General features: G+C 45.6%; 1 protein-coding gene across 7 annotated transcripts in view; it reads left to right on the top strand.

Moving 5' to 3' along the window:
• The window catches only part of SETDB1 (SET domain bifurcated histone lysine methyltransferase 1), a 214,653-nt gene that overhangs the window by 122,786 nt on the left and 69,211 nt on the right, over nucleotides 1–22,656 (top strand). Inside the window, exon 1 of one of the 7 annotated variants that reach the window (XM_068253261.1) lies at nucleotides 8,113–8,289. The exons of the other annotated variants lie outside the window; for them this stretch is intronic. The gene's annotated coding sequence lies outside the window, so the exon portion shown is untranslated. Of the gene's footprint in view, nucleotides 1–8,112; nucleotides 8,290–22,656 lie in introns of those variants that run through there. 7 annotated transcript variants of the gene reach the window in all.

Raw genomic sequence — 22,656 nt, forward strand, 5'->3', positions numbered from 1 at the left:
GCTGTATAAGTAATGTACCTGCCCTGACCGTGCTTTGCAGACCAAGCATCCGTGGTCAGATGGACCCTTGACCCAACGCTGTGTGCCTGAGATGACACCACTTGCCTTTCAACATCACGGTACAGTTTGGGTATCGGCCCATTTGAAAAATAATTGCGGCCTGGTATCTTCCACTGCGGTGTCCCAATCACCTCAAATTTTCGGAAGGCCTCAGAGTCCACCAGCTGGTATGGTAACAAACCAGCTGTCAGACACCGGGCAAGGGGGTTACTGGCAGGCATTGTCATCTTCCGCTCATAGATTTCCTTAACGGACACCTGGCTGCTGTGGGCAGAGGAGCGGGAACCGCTCAAGGTGAGAGGTGCTAGGGATAAAACAGCTGAAGATGCTGCACCTGAAAGAGGAAGAGGAGGCGGAGGGTGGCTTTGCGTTTGTGTGCTGCTTTTCCTCAGGTAGTCATCCCATTGCCGTTTGTGCTTTTTCATCATTTGCATTCGTAAGGCAGTTATCCCTATACGGGTCTTGGTCTTTCCACGACCCAATTTTTGGTGGCAGCGAGTACAGATGGCATCGCTATCATCTGAGGCAGACACACAAGAAAATCCACACCGGCTGAGCCCTGGGATGATGGCACTGTGGTGGTGGCGGCAGCAGCTGACCTTGAAGGGCATGTTGGTTGGCTGTCCATAGGTGGCGATACATGCTGCTGGACACTGCCACGAGCTGTTTCTGACAACAAGCTCCCCCTGCTTCTTTTAGCAACTCGTCTCCTCCTACTCTTCTCTTACTCCCCTTCTGAACTGTCCCCCTGTTCATGTTGTCTATTTGGAACCCACGTGACATCCATGGCAGTATCATCATAATCATCCTCCACAGCTTTGCTTGTATCAGACACCTCCAAAACTGCACCAACAACAGGTACTTCATCATCCTCACACCTTACATCCATACTGAAGCCTAACTCAGACATATAAGGTGGTTGTAACGATTGGTGTCAGAAAAACAGATTTTCTGATTATTGGTGATCTGCAGTATCACCAATAATACAGATGCTATACCTGATTATGTGGTGATCTGCAGAATCACCAATAATGCTAGTATAGCCAGACACAGGACAACCAATGTGAAATAGTGTTTTGTGCAACAGTAATGAGTAATAGGAGATCTCCCGAGAAGCGGGAGATTCAGACAGTACTGCAGTCAATGATCACCTGAGGAGCAAGTGATTCAGACTACTGCAGCCAGTGGACACCTGAGGAGCAGGGACCACTGACTGTGCTGCAAAGGCTGATCACCTGAGGAGCAGGTGATTAAGACTATACTGCAGCTAGCGGACACCTGAGGAGCAGGTGTTACAGACAGTGCTGCAGCTGAGCTTCACCTGAGGAGTAGGTGAAGGCTACTAAAGATCCCTCACCAGTGGCTAGGCCCACTGGTGAGGACAAGAAGGTCAGACAAGCAGAGTAGGCAACGTACAAACAGATACAGTACAAAGACAGAAGGCTGATTCAGTGTCAAGTTCAGGCAGAGTTTGGCAACAGGAATCAGATGGGCAGAGGTACAGAATCAATGAGCAGGAGAATAGTCAAAGGAGGCAGAAGGTCATAACAGATAATAAAATGCAATTAGTACTTTAAGCTATCAACAGAATCTGGCTAAGTGTGAATCCCCAGCTCCAGCCGGTTCTAGCAAACTTTGGGATCTGACTAGGGTCTGAGCGCTAACACGTTAGCATTCGCAACAGCAGACACGGAGCAACTGACATACTAGTACTATATACAGTGGTGTGAAAAACTATTTGCCCCCTTCCTGATTTCTTATTCTTTTGCATGTTTGTCACACTTAAATGTTTCTGCTCATCAAAAACCAATAACTATTAGTCAAAGATAACCTAATTGAACACAAAATGCAGTTTTAAATGATGGTTTTTATTATTTAGTAAGAAAAAAAACTCCAAATTTACATGGCCCTGTGTGAAAAAGTGATTGCCCCCCCCCTTGTTAAAAAATAACTCAAAGGTGGTTTATTACACCTGAGTTCAATTTCTGTAGTCACCCCCAGGCCTGATTACTGCCACACCTGTTTCAATCAAGAAATCACTTAAATAGGAGCTATCTGACACAGAGAAGTAGACCAAAAGCACCTCAAAGGCTAGACATCATGCCAAGATCCAAAGAAATTCAGGAACAAATGAGAACAAAAGTACTGTAATTGAAATCTATCAGTCTGGTTAAGGTTATAAAGCCATTTCTAAAGCTTTGGGACTCCAGCGAACCACAGTGAGAGCCATTATCCACAAATGGCAAACACATGGAACAGTGATGAACCTTCCCAGGAGTGGCCGGCCGACCAAAATTACCCCAAGAGCGCAGAGAAAACTCATCCGAGAGGCCACAAAATACCCCAGGACAACATCTAAAGAACTGCAGGCCTCACTTGCCTCAATTAAGGTCAGTGTTCACAACGCCACCATAAGAAAGAGACTGGGCAAAAACGGCCTGCATGGAAGATATCCAAGGCGCAAACCACTTTTAAGCAAAAAGAACATTAGGGCTCGTCTCAATTTTGCTAAAAAAAACATCTCAATGATTGCCAAGACTTTTGGGAGAATACCTTGTGGACCGACGAGACAAAAGTTGAACTTTTTGGAAGGTGCGTGTCCCGTTACATCTGGCGTAGAAGTAACACAGCATTTCAGCAGAAGAACATCATACCAACAGTAAAATATGGTGGTGGTAGTGTGATGGTCTGGGGTTGTTTTGCTGCTTCAGGACCTGGAAGGCATGCTGTGATAGATGGAACCATGAATTCTACTGTCTGCCAAAAAATCCTGAAGGAGAATGTCCGGCCATCTGTTCGTCAACTCAAGCTGAAGTGATCTTGGGTGCTGCAGCAGGACAATGACCCAAAACACACCAGCAAATTCACCTCTGAATGGCTGAAGAAAAGCAAAATGAAGACTTTGGAGAGGGCTAGTCAAAGTCCTGACCTGAATCCTATTGAGATGTTGTGGCATGACCTTAAAATCATGCTAGAAAACCCTCAAATAAAGCTGAATTACAACAATTCTGCACAGATGAGTGGGCCAAAATTTCTCCAGAGCGCTGTAAAAGACTCGTTGCAAGTTATCGCAAATGCTTGATTGCAGTTATTGCTGCTAAGGGTGGCCCAACCAGTTATTAGGTTCAGGGGGCAATTTCTTTTTCACACAGGGCCATGTAGGTTTTGAGGTTTTTCTCTTACTAAATAATAAAAACCATCATTTAAAACTGCATTTTGTGTTCAATTATGTTATCTTTGACTAATAGTTAACGGTTTTTGATGAGCAGAAACATTTAAGTGTGACAAACATGCAAAAGAATAAGAAATCAGGAAGGGGGCAAATAGTTTTTCACACCACTGTATACAGAGATGCCCAGCAGCGCCGCCCCCATCACTCAGCCAATCCAAAGTACCGTTGGAGTCAGCTGACTAGGCAGATCAGCTGACTCCCCTTCTATTTAGTAGCCCTCAATCTATGTGCAATAGAAGGACCAGGCAGAGAAGCCGCATGTAACTGCGCGGCAGAGGCCGCCGGCTGGTACGCGGAGATAGCCGCCATGCCACTTGCCTCGGCGGCGGTATCTCCGCTATCTATTACAGTGGTGTAACAAGTTTAGCGCCTTCATCTTGTAACAATATTGGCTGTGAATCAGCTAATTCCCCACCAAATAACTCCTGCGAACTGTCAAATGGAGTGGATGTGGTGCTAGTAGTAGCAGTGATGGCTGCCGGCTGAGTGTTAAGTGGGGTGCCAGAATCAGAGCAGGAGGAGAAAGATGTGTCACGGTTCCGTGCGGAAGCTGAGGAAGATGAGTTTTTCTGTGTTAGTCAAAAACGTCCTGACAATCTTGGGAGTTGATGGCACGTGCCTTCTGAACACTGTACTCTGGTCGAGGGACTCACAAAATCACATCAGCACGACCTCGAACAGACCTGCCAGGTGTCCTGCCTCTGGCTCTGCCTCTGCCTGTTGTTTTGTCCGTATTGGGGGGGATGAAGTGAAAGGTATGCACTGACTTGACTAATACAATGTGCAGTCACACAGATGCAGTGAAAGGTATACACTGACTGCTGGTATAATACAATGTGCAGTCACACAGGTGCAGTGAAAAGGTATGCATTGACTGGTATATAAAACAGCGTTCTGTCACACAGATGCAGTGAAAGGTATGCAGTGACTGGTGGTATAATACTATGTGCAGTCACACAGGTGCAGTGAAAAAGTATGCACTGAATGTGCTGGGCCTGGCACAGTATAGCAATTAGCAAGGGCCAGCTGCGACAGACAGGGCTATATATGCAGTGTCAGTGGGCCACACCAAAAAAAAAAAAAAACCATCACAAGAACATTAGCTCTCAAAAGAGCTTTTTTTTGGTGGTCCTTTTCAGCAACAAATATCAGCAAGGAGCAAGCTAAAAAGACCTAACTAAGCTTTCCCTATCTCTCCAGCATCTCTCTCCAGCTGCTATTGTGGCCTTCCTTGCATAGGGGGCGATATTGTGGCTGGGAACGCGAAGAATCACTCGTGTTCCCAGCCTGTCGGCAGCTGACTGCGAAGTGAAACCAGAAGTAGCCCCTGGCGGGAACAGGAGGATCGGAGCGACTCTACGTGGGCACCGATCACCTGCAGGGGGCTGAGGGAAGCCCCAGGTGAGTAAAACTTTTTTTTTTTTTTTTTTTAGGCTTAAGTGTCACTTTAATAGCACTACCCAAACTATTCCTATCTCAATTTTAAAAAAAATGTGTTCCTTTAAAGGGGGTTGTAACATCCCAAACTAAGAAAAATTGCCTAAAAATGGTTAATGCTCCAAATATATATGTAAACCTCTCTTTGCTTAAATTAGGTTTCGATATGTCACCCAATTTATTATTTCTTATTTTGTAAGTTACAGTAGCCAGCTTATCTCAAAATGCAAATAACAGAAATTTCCCATTCAGATAAGATAATGACACTATGACCAAAAGAAATTTGATTCCCCCCCTCCAAAGAGTTTACACAGTGATGCAAGCCTATTATATTGGTGATGTTTGTTGTGGGAGGGACAGTAATCTGTAAAATAAGCAGTAAGTTAACATTGAACTGAGTTAATAAAACTATTGGCATCACAGAGAAACCGTAAGGATGGAAACCGGCAGAAATATTATTTTTTTCATATCACATTTCTCTTAAATCCATGGGCAGCGCTACACTGGAGCACGCGCTCTTCCAGGAAATCACTGCGGCCAGGAGGCTGCAATAGCAGCATAGGGGGCGATATACAGGCTGGGAACGCGAACAATCACTCACGTTCCCATGCCTGTCGGCCGGTGACGGCCAAACCGGAAGTGTTCGCCGGCGGGTCCTGGAGCGTCAGAGCAGGGCTGCGAGGGCACCGATCGGCTGCAGGGGGCTGAGGAAAGCCCCAGGTGAGTTAATCTCTTTTTTTTCCAGGCTTTAGGTTCACTTTAAAGAGAATCTGTACTCTAATATTTTACAATAAAAAGCATACCATTCTATTCCTTATTTTCTCCTGTGCCCCTCTGTGCTGTTTCTGCCACTCCCTGCTGCAATCCTGGTTTGTAATGAACAGTTTTAGGCAGTGTTTACAAACAAAAGACTGGCTTCTAACCAGAGTATCATAGGCTGAGAACTAGCTTACTGTGTGTCTCATGCAGAGCTTGGAGGGGGTGTGTAAAGCTTCTGCCAATGACAAGCAGTGCTGCACATTCCACACATTCCAGCCTCAGCCCGACAGACACGACAGAGGAAAGGAGATAAGATTTATTACAGAGACAGTGCATGTAGGAAAGGCTGCAGTAAGACAGGCCACATTAGAACAGGTATAGGAACTTATAGGATAGAAGAAATAAGGCTTAAAATTTTGTTACAGAGTCTCTTTAACTTTATCACCGTTAGGCAAAAAAATAACTAAAGCTCTCCATACAAGCTAGCTATTGTGTCCCCTCTAAAAATTAGAATCTGGAGCTGCCACTGCTTAAAGTATACCAGAGTCGAAAGTATGATGGAGAAACAGGAGAGCAGGCATATACTGACAGGTGTCCTGATGCTCACCGCCCCCATTCTCTCTGTCCCCGCATTAGGCCTGATCAATAAATCAAATTTAAACCGAAAGCGGGATCACCCAGATCATGATTTTGGAATCATCAAAGCGGCGATTTCCACAATGATGTAATTTCCGCATGGGGCAAGTTTGAAGAAGCAGCTTCAAACTTACCCCAAGTCCCGATGCGTGCGGCCCACAGCATTGGCAATGTTGGACATACCTTCTGACACGAGTCCAACGATGTCCGTACTCTCTCGCCATCTGCCGGCTCTTGTGCACGGCATACTTCCTGGTTCCTGTATGTAACATGGCATACAGGAAGTATGCCGTGCATGCAGGAGCCAAAGTTAATAGACGGGAGTCGCTGGATTCCTGCTGAAATGTATGTCCAGTACTGCCACAGCTTTTGGCCGCAAGCAGCCCAGCTTGCACAGTAATGCCCGACTCCGGCGACCCGGAAGAGGCTTTCGGGGGCACTAGGTAGAAACCGAGAGAATGGGGAAGGGGTGAATATTAGTACGGCTGACCGTATATGCCTTCTCCCCTATTTCTCCATCTTACTTCGGCTCTCTGGTATCCTTTAACCTCCCTGCCGTTATAAAAAAATGCTGCGCACGGCAGGGAGGGTGTTTTTTCGCCTTATTTTTTTTTTTTTTAGCATGTAGCTAGCCTAGCGCTAGCTACATGCTTCCCCCCTCCCTGCGGCGTCCCCCCGAATGCGCCGATCGCCGCCGGCGCATATACCCATCCGGAAATCCCGTTCTGAACGGGATTTCCAGGAGGGCTTCCCCCGTCGCCATGGCGACGGGCGCGATGACGTCACCGACGTCGTGACGTCAGAGGGAGTCCCGAACCACCCCTCGACGCTGCCTGGCACTGATTGGCCAGGCAGCGCACGGGTCTCGGGGGGGGGGACACCCTCTGTCGCGGCGGGTTGCGGCGAATCGGCGGGGAGCGGCGGCGATCGTAAGTTACACGCAGCTAGCAAAGTGCTAGCTGCGTGTAACAAAAAAAAAATTATGCAAATCGGCCCAGCAGGGCCTGAGGAATCCTCCGCGGCAGGTTACCCCGAGCTGAGCTCGGGATAACCGGCAGGGAGGTTAAAGGGGTTCTGTATGGGTTTTTAAAAACAAAAGGTGCCACTTACCTGGGGCTTCTACCAGCCGCCTGCAGACATCTTGTCACGTGCCGGCCTCAACGATCCTACAGTTCCCATGCTGCGGGTCACTTCCCAATTATTCGTCTAACTAGACGAATGCTACTGCGTCTGTGCGGCCATACGCATTCTCCCTCCCGCGTCTCTGGGAGCTTCCTGCGCCGGGTGCAGTACAAGAGAACTTTGTACTGCGCAGGAAGTTCCTGAAGAGGGGAGTGAGGAAGCGCACAGCCACTTAGATACATTTGGCATTTGTCTAGTGAGACGAATAATTGGGAAGTGACCCGCGGCATGGGAACCGAAGCATCATTGAATCTGGCGCGGGACAAGATGTCCTACCCTTTCGAATGAGCCTACATTCACTATCAAACGTATAGCAGGAGGGTTATCGATTAGGGGAGAGGGAGGGGATAGTGAAGTCTATGACAGGCAGAAGCCCCAGGTGAAACTTTTTGGTTTAAAAAAAAAAAAACATAACCCCTTTAAATCTTACAGTGAACACTAAAAACTTAATGATAGGTAGAAGCTGTTATTGGATGATTTATTTTAATTTTCGGTTAATTTGGAGTTTTGTCCCACTGTGCATCTCTGGAAAAGCAGAACTTTCTCAGCATATTTGGCGGCTCTTCATGTACAGCCAAGCATACCATTGGCCAATCACTCTTGAGACTGCAGCCTCCACACGGACAAAGCATCGACTCGTGTTCGTATTTGCATAGCTCCTCCTTCACACCGCGTGCCAAGCCGTTCTTCCTCACCCTAGCCTATGGCTTGCAACTTCCACCACTGCCACGCCCATCCCTCTTCTCACCGCCCCCGACCCAAAAGCGCGAACTTCTAGTGCTGTCTCCTCGCGCTTCACCAGACCCCGCCTCCTCTGTAGTGGCTGGGGCTCTGGTGACGTCAGTTCCGGGACCAAATCCTGAGCCCTGTTCGGTTCCGGTGCCAGACTTCCGGCCCGTCACCCCGGCAACCGGAGGAAGAATAGAGGGAACCGGGAAGGGGCCGAGAAGAAGGAGGTGGCGGGGGAGACCCAGCATCTACCGGTACAGTGACTCGTGCGGCATATACAGCCTGGTAGAGAGACAATACACAGACACGTGTGTGTGCCCGGCTCCCAGCATCTTCCTGTCCCGCTGTGTGATCTGTCTGTATGGGATGATCTGTGCATGGGATGGGCTGTGAGTCTGACCCGTGCATCATCACTCTCATGTATGCCGGGTATACAGGCTCTGTCCATGCGCATTGCCCGCCCTCTCTTGCATGCACTGAATGACTGAGTGTGGCTGCACACAGAGCCTGGCAAGTGCTTTCCCCTCCCACACTGCAGAACATAGTAAAATGATGTCCAGGGCAAATAAGTTACATACAGCCCTGGCATAAGGCTTCACATCTATCATTTGTAATTCAGCTGGAGAGTGCATGTACAAAAAGTTAGGTGGCATAGTGGATAGCATTCTCCCTTTGCAGTGCTGGACATCACACAAAATTCTCCCCTGGTGGTCTACTAGCCTTAGTAATTCCCCCCCAGTTGGCGACTGACTTTATCTCATTACCTCGTGATTCCAGTTTCCCCCAATATCCCAAAAATATACAGATAAGTTCATTGGCTTTCACTAAAAATTGCTCCTAGTGGCCATATAACTATGGTAGAGAATAGGTTGTGAGCTCCTCCGAGGGACTGTTAGTGACTTGACTGGTTTCTTAGTAAAGCACTGCAAAATACTGTCACCTCTATATACAGTAAAAACTGATTACTGTTAGGTAAGGTGTCAATGAGAAGGGTTAAAGAGTATGGTAGAGAACAGTTAGTATTATCAGATAGGATTCGTATATTAAAGTTTGTCACGGGATGGATGGGACTGGAGTGGAATATTCCCAGTGGAATGGGGATATGTGAGTGTGAAACATCTTAAGCATAAAACTAGCATCAGTATAGTAGTGATCTGTAGTTATCTGCTTTTACAAGCAAGCATGTTACATATTGCTGTTGTCCTCATGCTCCCCTATCTGTGTAACAAAACAGCCTGCTCTATAGTATAGGTTTTTTTTTTTTTAATTTTTTTTGGGAGATTCTTGTAGAATACCTAGGTAAGAATACCTAGGTAAGAAGTAGGGAGAGCCCAATGGTGCAGTATCATTGAGTATAGGGAGGATAAAATTATATAGCTAAATAATCCTAAAGATGGGTTGCAATTCCTGCAACCGCCGTATAGGCCTGCAGGGAATTAACTATCCCTGCTTCTTACTCCAGGTCTTGCTGGATACTGTACGTCACTCTCCTGTATTACAATAGACTTTCCAGAAAAACTGCTAAGCTATTTCCTCCAAAGGAGGTCTGACTGGTAATGGGTAGGACGGAGGCGCCCAATGTGTGTTCTATTTTAGAGATTTAAAATAAAAAGAGGTAATCGCTTACCTCTCCGGAAGATAGAGACACCAGTTCAACTGGAAAAAAGTTTTTTTTTTTTTTTTTTTTTTTTAATTCAAAAAGCAATCTTGACAGCGTGTTTCACAGGTCATGTCCCGCTTCCTCAGGTCAATACAAAATGCTTTGATAGCATAGGAGGTAGAGTGTAAGCGCCTCTGAATTGATTAGAGGCGCTTACACTTTATCCCCTAAGCATTTTATATTGACCTGAGGAAGCGGGCCATGACCCGGGAAACGCGCTGTCAGATTGCTTTTTTTAATTAAAAACTTTTTTCCAGTTGAACTGGTGTCTATATCTTCCGGAGAGGTAAGACATTACCTCTTTTATTTTTATCTATATTTTAAAACCCTAAAATAGAACACATATTGGGTGCCTCCATCCTACCCATTACTTGCTCTGTGGTAGTCAAGCAGCATGTCCCTACAGCTGCTGTCCTAGGTGTGTGTACGATTATTGTAAGGTTATGTGTCAGAAAATGTGTTGTGGGGGAGAGGAGGTTAGGGGAACATGAAATGAGAAGAATATGGAGGCTTCTGTCTTCATTCTCGAATAATCATCGGTTGCCTAACTACTGTGTTGATGCCTTGCTTCTAATACTGGGCTTGTACTACTATTATATACAATTATAGTATATAATACTGGGCTAAGTCACTGGGCTTCGAACAAATAAACATGCATTTCACATGCTTTGAGGCCTGGAACCCACTAGGAGCACTTTTCTGAGCGCTTTGTGATTTGAAAAGCTCCTGCTAATGCAATGCTATGGGTGTGATCCCACTTGAGCGATGTGATTTTATAAAAATCCCCCACAGCATTGCATTAGCAAGAGCTTTTTCAACTCACTAGCACTCAGAAAAGGCTGCTAGTGGGTCTGAGCCCTGACTGTTGTCTTGACAGCGCTGGCTGCATGCTTGTTGCAGGTGAGTGATTTGAAAACAACTATAGCCAAGAGTCCAGCATGATAGCCAGGCCATTGTTTATAAGTGAATGATCAGACTCCATATTCCTCTCAGGCTTCAAGGTCACAGTTGACGTTGCGTTTTTGGTGCGACGTTAAGGTCGCACTGCAGGTAGTAATGCAATGCAAAAGCATAATGTGTTAGTACACGTTATGCTATATTGCGTTGTGTTTAGCTGTCAATGCGACCTTAACGTCGCATCAAATGCGCCGTTATCGTGGCATCCTGATACGCCCAAAACGGCGCATGCGGTAGTTTTTTTTTTTTTTTTTTATTAAAAACAAAATCCACTGAGCATGTGCAAACACAGTTACGCAGCCCATAACGTGCCAAACGCACTGCAAGCACTACTTTCACAGAACGTGCTGCGTTACACTATAACGCAACGCATGCACTGTGAATGTAGCATTGACTTTGCATTGCAGTGCGTTTGTACACATTAGAAAGGGTTATATTGCGCGACTTTAACTTTGCACTGTGAACCTACCCTCACTTCAGATTTTTTTTTAAAGTAAAGCTAAAGCCACCTTAAAAAGTAAATACTAACCTATGGAGAGATGAGGCTCTGGATCGCACAGAGTGGGATGTGTTGACTATGTAGTGCGCTTGCGCAGAGCGCTCACAGCCATGGGATCAAGCGGCACATGCACACTACCCACAGACTTGGCCAATCTGAAAGTACTTGGGGGGGGGGGGGGGGGGGGGTCTGGGCTTTAGAAGCTAATGGAGAGGGACAAAGGAGAATGGGCAATGGGCATGTGGACTGCTATGTACACATGCCTGTCTCCCCCCGTTTTTACAATTTACGATCAATAAGGTATTTTTTAACCAGCCGGGCGGTATGGACGAGCTCAGCTCGTCCATCACCGCCGGAGGCTGCCGCTCAGGCCCTGCTGGGCCGACTTTCATCAAATAAAGAGCAGCACACGCAGCCGGCACTTTGCCAGCCGCGTGTGCTGCCCGATCGCCGCCGCTCTCCGCGAGCAGCGGCGAAAGAGGGTCCCCCCAGCCGCCTGAGCCCAGCATAGCCGGAACAAAAAGTTCCGGCCAGCGCTAAGGGCTGGATCGGAGGCGGCTGACGTCAGGACGTCCATGACGTCACTCCGCTCGTCGCTATGGCGACGATGTAAGCAAAACAAGGAAGGCCGCTCATTGCGGCCTTCCTTGTTTTTTCTGGGCGCCGGAGGCGATCGGAAGAACGCCTCCGGAGCGCCCTCTAGTGGGCTTTCATGCAGCCAACTTTCAGTTGGCTGCATGAAATAGTGTTTTTTTTTTATTTAAAAAAAACCCTCCTGCAGCCGCCCTGGCAATCTTAATAGAACGCCAGGGTGGTTAAATAATGCACCTTGCCTGGCTGTCCTGCTGGTCATCTGCCTCTAATACTTTAAGTTATAGTTCACAAACGCCTGACCCAGTACCTCAATGCCAACTCACTGCTAGACCCACTGCAATCTGGATTTCGGCTTGCCCACTCAACCAAAACTGCTCTCACCAAAGTGGTCAATGACCTTGCCTTAGCTAAAGCTGAAGGTAAATACTCCATTCTCCTACTCCTTGACCTTTCAGCAGCTTTTGGCACAGTAGATCATCCCCTACTCCTCCAGTCCATGGGCATTCACGATCTCGCCCTGACCTGGCTTTCATCCTACCTCTCCAACCGCTCCTTCGCGACCGCCTTCAATGAGTCCTTGTTCACCTCCAACCACCTCTTGGCCCCTTACTGTTCTCCCTATACACATCCTCCATTGGCAAGGTTCTCTCCTCCATGGGTTTTAACCATCATCTGTATGCAGATGACACCCAGATCTACCTCCACACCCCTGACATATCTACCACTACCATGGACAAGGTCTCCTCAGCCATCTCCTCCTGGATGTCCGCTAGGTTCATGAAACTAAATCTAGACAAAACAGAATTTATGATCTTCCCACCCGGCCATCCATGAACCTCCCAGATGTGCATGTCACTGTTAACCACACTACCATTCGCCCTATCTCTCTAGCCCGCTGTCTGGGTGTCACCCTGGACTCCGCACTCTCCTTCACTCACCACATCCAAAACCTCTCAAAGTCCTGCAACTTCCACCTTCGTAACATCTGTAAGATTCGCCCTTTCCTGACCTCTGCCACCACCAAACTCATCCATGCTCTCATAATTTCCTGCCTTGACTACTGCAATTCCCTTCTGTCTGGTCTCCCTATGACCCGAATAGCCCCACTGCAGTCCATCATGAATGCGGCAGCCAGAATTATCCACTGCTCCCATCGCTCCACCACAGCAGATCCCCTCCTTGAATCCCTCCACTGGCTTCCTATCCAGTCCAGAATCAGACTCAAGATACTGTGTCTGACCTACAAATCTGTCCACAACACCTGTCCAACCTACATTGCCGATTTTACTCAGAGGTACACACCTAGCCACTCACTCCACTCTTCTAATGAACTTCGCCTGACCGCCCCTGCATCACTCCATCCCATGCACGCCTCCAGGACTTCTCAAGAGCTGCTCCAACACTATGGAACTCCCTACCTCCACCCATTAGGGCAGCCCCCTCCTTCAACATCTTCAAGAAGGCCCTCAAAACTCACCTTTTCACTCTGGCCTACTACCCCTCACAAGTGCTCTAAACCCACAGCTGAACTCTGGTCCCCTACCTTTCGTGTCTCGACCTCTCCCTCTAGATTGTAAGCCTTTGGGCAGGGTCCTCCTCCTTTTGTGTCCTACCTGATCATGCACCTCCATTACTGTAAACCCATGCTATGCATCTGAGTGAACCTAACTTGCCTAATCTCCATGCTCCCCTCCAGTGACTGACTAAGCATTAACTTGTACTCATACTGTGCTGCGTGATCTTTTTTTTTTCTTGTATTCCTGTATTGTCATATTGCTGTATGTCACCCCTAAATATTGTCTGTAACCTAAACTAATGTCCAGCGCTGCGTAATATGTTGGCGCTTTATAAATACCATAAATAAATAAATAGACCCTGAACAAGCATGCAGATCAGATGTCTGACAAGATTAGCTGCAAGCTTGCTCCTGGTGTGTGATTTAGAGCCTACTGACCAGACAGATCAGCAGGACTGCCAGGCCAGGCCGCTGGTATTGTTTAAAACAAAATAAATCTGGCAGTTTCCCTAGGTCTCACACCTCTGGTTCCTTTTCAGGTGTCCTTTAATCTTCCTCCTTCATGAGAATTCACTGAAGTGAAAGAGATATGGAAGCTGCCATATTTATTTCCTTTTAAACAATACAAGTTACCTGGTGTCCTGTCAATTTTTCATGCATCAGCAGTGTCTGAATCGCATACCCAAAACATGTGACAAATACAGTCACACTTCAGTCAGAAGTATCTGATCTGCATGTTTGTTCATGGTCTATATGGCTAAAGCCAGGTACACATTCAATTATTATTGGCCAAACACTGACCAATTTTACCACCTCCATGTAGTATGATTGCTTACCTACACAATCTGCCCATAGTATTCAATAGTGATGAGCAACATGAATCCCCCCCCTTCCCCCAGTGTGCTAATTACCTGGATGAATTCAGAATAAAACCTATTTGAAATTCATCCGTTGCTCATTACTAGTATTCAATATCTTTTGACCCACATACTACTAATCATAATTGCAAGTGTGTACCAGGCTTTAAAGTATAAGGGCAGTAGATCTGCAGGACAGCCGGACAATTTGCATTGTTTAAAAGAAAATATGGCAGCCTCCATATCTCTTTCACTTCACTGAAGCCATCACCATCAGTTAGGACATTTAAATATGATATGAGGGTGGTGTGCCCAACAAAACAGCAAAATCAGTTAACCCTTTGAATACTCTCTTGCAAATGCTTTCATCCAAATCAATCATCCACGGACCACTGCTATCCTTACAGCTAAGTTAAAAGCTGGGGTCCCCATTACAAAAGAATATATTCTCTTGCATAGTCACATATGCCCCGTAGAGGCTCTCCAGAGTTCATATGTGTTCTAACTTTGGCCCTATAGTATGCATAGTGTACAGTGCATCAACTTATCTAAAGATGAGGGGCACATATTCTAACATCCTCTCTTGGGATAGATCCAAACTAATTCCAAAAGGGAGCTACAACATATATCAATGTGCACCATACACACACCAGTATACGCTATGTGCATACTGTCAATAAGCAGAGGCAGGGGAAGGCGGTAGATATCCCTCTCACTCCCGTTGTCCTCAGCTGGAAGGAAGGGGGTTTCCATGACCCACCATGGAGCACAGCATTGGTCGCCTGTAGCTAAGTTTCCCACCTCCAGATGAAAGGGAGCACAGGAAAAATATCCCTCGTATAGAGATTAGAAATGGGGTGTTTCTTGTAATTATATTGCGACTACCCAAAATTGTTGGTTTGAAGTAAATTAAAGGGAACCCGAAGTGAGTGGAATATGGAGGATGCCATATTTATTTCCTTGTAAACAATGTCAGTTGCCTGGCAAACCTGTTGATCTGGCATAAGACGAGCCTGAATCAAAACCCTGGTACAAGCATATGGCTACTCCAGTAAAACCTGGGTCAGAGTACCTGATCCGCTGCATACTTGTTCAAGGTCTGTGGTAATAGAGACAGAGGATCAGCAGGACAGCCAGACAACTGGTATTGCTTAAAAGGAAATAAATATGGCAGCCTCCACATCCCTCTCACCTCGGGTGTACTTTAAAACGGAACTGTAAACACTGTAAAAAATAAGTTTCACTTACCTGGGACTTCTGCCAAACCCCTGCAGCCGACCTGTGACCTCACCATCCTCAACCGATCCTCGGTTCCCATGCCGCGGCTCTCATTTTTCCCGGTAATGGAGGTCAACTAGTAAGTCGACCTCCATTGCACCCTTGCCATCTTAATACACGATCCTGTAGCCAGGAGCGCCCTGCGCAGGCGCAGTACGAGAAAATCTCTACTGCACCTGCGCAGTACATGTCCGCTACAGGAGCGTGAACAAGGATGTGCGTGGCCAAGGCCGCGCAGGCGTGAAGTGAAAGTGAGCCGCGGCGTGGGACCAGAGCATCGTCAAGTGGCTGCAGGGGGCTGGCAGAAGCCCTAGGTAAGTGAAACTCTTATATTTTTTTTTAATTTTTTTTTTTACAGTGTCTACAGTTCCGCTTTAAAGCCATCATACAGTATCTCATCAGAGATCTCATCTAATATCAGTCTCACTGCTGCCACAGTTAGCTTGTCCTGCCATATTGCCATATCATATTGTCTGGGCCGCACCCCGCCCGTTGTGTGACGTCATCCAACTGCTAAAAAAGTGAGCAGTGAGGCAGACCAGCATCTTAAAGGGGAACTGAAATGTGAGGAGTATGGAAGCTGCTGTATTTATTACCAGTTGCCTGGCAGTCCTGTTGGTCTATTTGGCTACAGTTGTCTGAATCACACCAGAAACAAGCATGCAGCTATCCTTGTCAGATCTGACAATAATGTCAGAAAAGCCTGATCTGCTGCATGCTTGTTCAGGGGCTGTTGCTAAAATTATCAGGATCAGCAGGGCTGCCAGGCAAATTGTATTGCTTAAAAGGAAATAATCATGGCAGCCTCCATATCTCTCTCACTTCAGTTGTCCTTTAATCCTTTTCAAGGAGTGGTCGGTTCCGTCAGATTTTTGCCACCTACTGTAAGTGACAGCAAAATAGGAGAAAAGTAATTTGGGGCCCTTTTCAAATAGAGGCGATTGCGATGCTAAATCGCAAATCACTAACTATTTTAAAATTGCTAGGGTTTGCTGCACAACATAGGAATCACGGTAGGTAATTTCCACTACCGCAATTTGTTTTTTACTAAAGCGCGATTTTGCATTGCATAGCAAGATTGCAATCACTGGGAAAAATCAGGACTTTGCTGAATCTCTAGCGTTTAGCGCAAAAGCTAGCGATTGCTAGTGGAAAAGGGCCCCTATGGCTCATTTTACTCTGGGAGTAATGTACTTCTTATTTGTATGTGTACATAAATTTTAAAACATTTTTGTAATAGTAGTCCTTTAACGTTTTATCCTAGATTATTTTGCATCTTCTCTTAAAAATAAGTTTTCAGCACTTTGCAATTGGAAATGTACCAACAAGTAAGTGAAAAAGTACCATCAAATTTGTCTGCTTGAGAAACAAGCAGGGCTGTGGAGTTGGAGCAATTTTGGGTACCCGGAGTTGGAGTCGGTGGTTTCATAAACTTAGGAGTCGGAGTCTGAAGATTTTTCTACCGACTCCACAGCCCTGGAAACAAGTTGCCTAAAGTGCACTTAAAGTAGGATTAAACTCTATACATGATGAATAAAATAAAGATCAGTGTTCTCCCCAGAATTTTTTTCTAGCCGGGTGGCATGAAAAATTAGCCGTGTGGGGTGTGATGAGAGAATGCAGTGCTGGTGCATCTGTGCGCAACTCTGCTTACAGCATAGGAGGAGGTGAGCCGATGACAGCCGGGTCCACACCAAAAAAAGAGCCTGGGGAAGATACTGAAGATTATTTGGCGCCCTCACAATTAATGGTCGTGTACCTGTTACACTTTTTTATGTGTCAGATGCCTGGCACCATGGTAAATACTTTTCTTTATATTCATCCTGGATAAAAATCCATTTTAAAGTCACTTCTACATGAAATGCAAAAATCTCAATCACTCCAAAATCATTCCTAGAATAGCAGTTGCTCAAAAATAATACTTTATCTTGGCTTGGAAATAAGGGACTGTAGGTTCGAACAAGTACAGTCTCCTGACTTTGTGATCATGTTTTTGTCTGTGATAAGTGGTTTTCGCAATTTTGTTTGAGGGCACTTTTACTGCGGTAGCAGTGCAATTAGGAAGAGATTACACTTCATTACAGCTGAAACATGTGACTTCCGGCGCACTTCTGAAAGTCGCAGGACAACGCACAGCAGCTTGTGCATTACTTCTGAAGTGTCTTCTCATCTTTCTATTCTTCACCATTTTAATACACATGATGGCAAATTTGCATAATTAGCAAGGCAAAAAAGTTTGTGTATTCCAAGTCTGTGCTTTTGCAATACATTTATTTAACATGCATGGCAAGATCCTGTAACTTCTTGCTGGCAGCAGTGTGAGAGTTGCTTTCACAGCCTAGAGCAGATCACCTGACTCCAACCACCTCCTCTCTGTACTGACAGATTAACTCTTTGTGTGCAGCACTGCAGATGCAATTCCTCTCTGGTCAGAGTGCACTAATGCTGGGAATACACGGTTCGTTTCTGCCGTGCATTTCTGCTCTTGATTGTTTTTGCCGCTCGATTTCAGCTCTTGATTCTTATCTACCCCTAGTTTTTCTTATCTTTTTCCATTCCCATTCACTTCACCGAACCACCTAATCAGCTACAAAACCAACCTTCCCAGCATTAAGCATTTAACCCTTCCCAACATGTTTATAAAAGCTATGTATGTCTCTTATTGCCCTGCCTACAATTAAAATCTGTTTATCTGTGCTCTTCAATTTAACCTTTTTATAAACACCATGGGTAGGGTCTGGAAAGGGTTAAATGCTTATTTACACACTGCCTAGGGAAATCGAGAGAAGGCGTTGCTCAACTGTTATGCTGGCCACAAAGAGTACCTTTTCAGCAAAGAGGAGGGGATTTGTGCAAGCTCTGTGCACACAGGTTAGCTGCTACCCAACTTGGGTGATAATAATGTATGCGTATGATGACGATGGATTAGGGGAGAAGTGTGGTCTACTCAATCTCCAATAACATTTTACTGTCATCTTTACAGAAAATAAAGTTATAGGAAACAGCCTACATGTTGTTTGTTTTTTGATATATTGAGAGATAGATAGATTTATATTATATTATATTTTTGGGGTTTTTACGGTTATATATTTACATACATGTTAAATGTATGTATTTCTAAAAGTACAGACATGCAATACAAAAACCTTTGTGCCTTTCTAACGATTTACTGTGATATGGATAAAAATGTGTCCTGCTATATGGCGAGGATAGGATGCAGCCGTTGAAGGAACTTTCTTTGGAGTTCCCACATCGGCAATTTACAAGAGTGATCTTAGCTGATTGCCTCAGGGGACACCTGTACACCCTTTAGATTTCGGTAGAGATGATTGTAAACAATGGTTTAATGCAAGGAATTTGCAACGTGTGTAAGTAGCTTGCGCTACCCTGCGGTAACACTATTTACACAGGAAGGAGGGAGCGGTGCAGAGAGTTGCTGCTGCTGACTGAGAAGAAAATCAGCAAGACAGGAAGTTAGGAAATCTGAGGAATGAGAAATCACAGGTACAGACTAAAAAAGATGTATATAATCCTGAGACTGCAGGCAGCTAGCAACAATACAGCTCCCATATTCTACACAACACCAGGGATCATAAATGAAAATGAATAATAGAACTTCAAAATGTGCGAAATCATTCCTGAATCACCCTATGACGAATAATCTAGTTATGGTGTATTATGTTTTCTTCTGTGAAGAGATCTGAGAACATACTGCTGCCTACATGTTCTGTCCCTTTAGCAGCAGCTGCTCACAAGTATCAGAGCTGCTGCAGTTGCAGTCTCCTAGTCTGACGTCTCTCTTCCCTGCGTCTCTCCCTGGGTGTTACAGCATTAGTAAGGTCTGGTTCACACTCCGGAACTTTTGAGTGTAACAATTGTATCCGTATGGAACCTTTCCAACTGTTGCACTTTTTATTTGCATTAATCACAAATGCGCTGCATAAAGCATTTTGGCGGCAACCACACTATGATTCTCATTCTCTTGAATGGGAATCGCAAAGTGGAATCAACTCAACATTTTGTGATACAATTGGGTACCAGGCAGTACATATCTGTCACCTGAAATGCATATTTAAGGAGGAATTGTAATATATTGCTATGTAATGGTATGTAGGTCTGCTATCTCACTGAGACTCAGCCTAGGCTTCTCCTCCCCAGAGTATTATGGGAGACCAGCTATATTTTCTACTGGCTTTAGAACACTCAGTAAACAAACATTACACAAAGGTCACTTCCCAGTACTAAATATGTTGCCACCTGTGATAAATGTCAGAAAGTATGGTAAACAAGGGAGAGGAAAGATATTACAATGGGGAAACACTGACTAACTAATTTATTAATAGTATGTTATTTTTAAAGGATACCGGAGGCAAAGCAGTTTCTACAAACGGAGGGAACAGACTTGTATAGGCAGCTTTCCTCATGCCCTCCGCTCTCCCTGTTCTCCTCCATCTATCTCCGCTGCCTGGTAAATGCCCTGTAGTGCTGGCCCAGTGGCACGTGGTCCTTGATCGTGCTTCTTGTGCCGGAAGGGCAATCTGGGACATGTGTTGCCGGGCTAGTGCTTTTGCAGTAGTGGCTGACCTGTTGCAACATCCTGGTGCATTTACCAGGCCCGTGTGGGGGGGGGGGAGGGGGAAGGAGATTAGGGGAAGCCGTGGGTGTGAGGAGAAAATAAATGCTTGGATTTAGGAGTACATGCGGCGTGCAGGAAATAGCAGAACGCTGTCCATTTAAAAATTGAGGGAGAAACTCTGAACTGGAACGGACACGAGCAGTGTGCGATTCCCGACCAGACCATTCAAATCAAGCTATGTGGCGCTCAACTGCTCTGCAGTTTAAAGGGAACCTTAACTGAGAGAGATATGGATATTTTCTTTTAAACAATACCAGTTGCCTGGCATCCTGCTAATCTCTTTGGTTGCAGTAGTGGTAATCACACACCTGAAACAAGCATGCAGCTGATCCAGTCTGACTTCAGTCAGAGCACCTGATCTGTATGCTTGTTGAGGGACTGTGGCTAAAATTATTAGAGACACAGGATCAGCAGGAGAGTCAGGCAACTGGTATTGTTTTAAAAGGAAAAATCCAGATCCTTCTCAGTTTAGGTTGCCTTTAAAGAGACTCCGTAACAAAAATTGCATCCTGTTTTTTATCATCCTACAAGTTCCAAAAGCTATTCTAATGTGTTCTGGCTTACTGCAGCACGCTCTACTATCACCATCTCTGTAATAAATCAACTTATCTCTCGTCAGACTTGTCAGGCCTGTGTCTGGAAGGCTGCCAAGTTCTTCAGTGTTGTGGTTCTGCTATGAACTCCCCCTTCCAGGCCCCTCTCTGCACATTGCCTGTGTGATATTTAGATTAGTGCAGCTTCTCTCTGTTCTATTATCTTTTACAAGCTGGATAAATCCTCCTCTGAGCTGGCTGGGCTTTCACATACTGAGGAATTACATACAGGCACAGCTGTCTGCACTCTGCAGGAAGAAATAGCCTGACACTTCAGTGGATGAGAGCTGCAGGGGGAAAGAAACACACAAATGATCTCTTGAGATTCAAAAGAATGGCTGTATACAGCCTGCTTGTGTATGGATGTATTTTCTATGTGTGGACATACTGTACATCAATCTACTTCCTGTTTTGGTGGCCATTTTGTTTGTTTATAAACAAACTTTTTAAAACTGTTTTTAACCACTTTTAATGCGGCGAGGAGCGTCGAAATTGTGACAGAGGGTAATGGGAGATGTCCCCTAACGCACTGGTATGTTTACTTTTGTGCGATTTTTAACAATACAGATTCTCTTTAAGGTACCTACACTCACATGTATAACATACGTATAGGGGGTCAGGTAGCTTACTGAGCACGCTCTAGGTGGCCGGTGCTATCTAGCTACTCATATGCTTGGGTCAGTTGGCTGAAGGTGTAATGGTTAAGGGCTCTGCCTCTGACACAGGAGACCAGGGTTCGAATCTCGGCTCTGCCTGTTCAGTAAGCCAGCACTAATTCAGTAGGAGACCTTTGGCAAGTCTCCCTTACACTGCTACTGCCAATAGAGCGCGCCCTAGTGGCTGCTGCTCTGCTCTGGCGCTTTGAGTCCGCAAGGAGAAAAGCGCAATATAAATGTTATTTGTCTTGTCTTGTCTTGGAGTCCTCCATGAGAAAAGTGATTCACAAATGTTAGTTTGTTCATTTATTCATTATGAAAAGAGCTGTCCTCCTTTAATAAATGAGCTATTTTAAACACATTAAGGCAGTAAAAGTGCTTTTGAACGTGTACTGAAAATAAAAATAAAGAGAAGTCTGCCTTTTTGGCATCCCTGTTAATCAAGTAGCCCAGCTGCTTTTCTTGAAAATCTTTCTGCTTGAGCCCTGGAGGGCTCCCCCTCAGTCAGATAGGTTTAGCAACCCTTCTGCCCCACATGACCGTGTACCAGCCTTATATACTGGGGTAGAGGCTAGGTTGTGAAATCTGAAAGGGAGATGGCTGAACGTCTAGTACACAGACTTGCAGGAAGGGATGCAGCCCACTGAAGCCTTAAACTGACGACCTTATGGAGAAATTCCAAGATGTTATGAATCTCAATGTCAAAGCAACTAAGGAGAGCAGCAAGTATGCTCAGTAAGCTGCCTTTGCCTGGGTCCGGTATGCATGTGTGTGTATACTATGGGAGTGTGGCTGAATCAAGGTCAGCACGGTGGCGTAGTGGTTAGCTCTCTCGCCTTGCAGCGCTGGGTCCCTGGTTCGAATCCCAGACAGGGCACTATCTGCAAAGAGTTTTTATGGTCTCTCCGTGTCTGTGTGGGTTTCCTCTGGGCACTCCGGTTTCTTCCCACATTCCAAAAACATATGGTTAAGTTAATTGGCTCCCCCTAAAATTGGCCCTAGACTACAGTACTTACACTACATAATATAGACATATGGCAATGTTAGGGATTAGATTGTGAGCTCCTTTGAGGGACAGTTAGTGACAAGATATATATGTACATTGTACAGCGCTGCGTAATATGTCGGCGCTATATAAATACTAAAATAATAATAATCAAAGCACAGACAGATGATAAAATCTCCTTGCTGATGGTGTCCAGGCCAAAAACTGAAACTGGGACTGTAGCGTTGTGAAGCAAGAGTGCTAGCTGCTAAGGATGGTCAGTGAAGTGCAAATTCCGTATATACTCGAGTATAAGCCTAATTTTTGGGCCGAAAAAAGTGGGGGTCTCGGCTTATTTGTCACTGCTCTTTGAGTAACCCCCACAGTGCT

Source organism: Hyperolius riggenbachi, chromosome 9 (assembly GCF_040937935.1).
Source record: "Hyperolius riggenbachi isolate aHypRig1 chromosome 9, aHypRig1.pri, whole genome shotgun sequence".
Lineage (NCBI taxonomy): Eukaryota > Metazoa > Chordata > Amphibia > Anura > Hyperoliidae > Hyperolius > Hyperolius riggenbachi.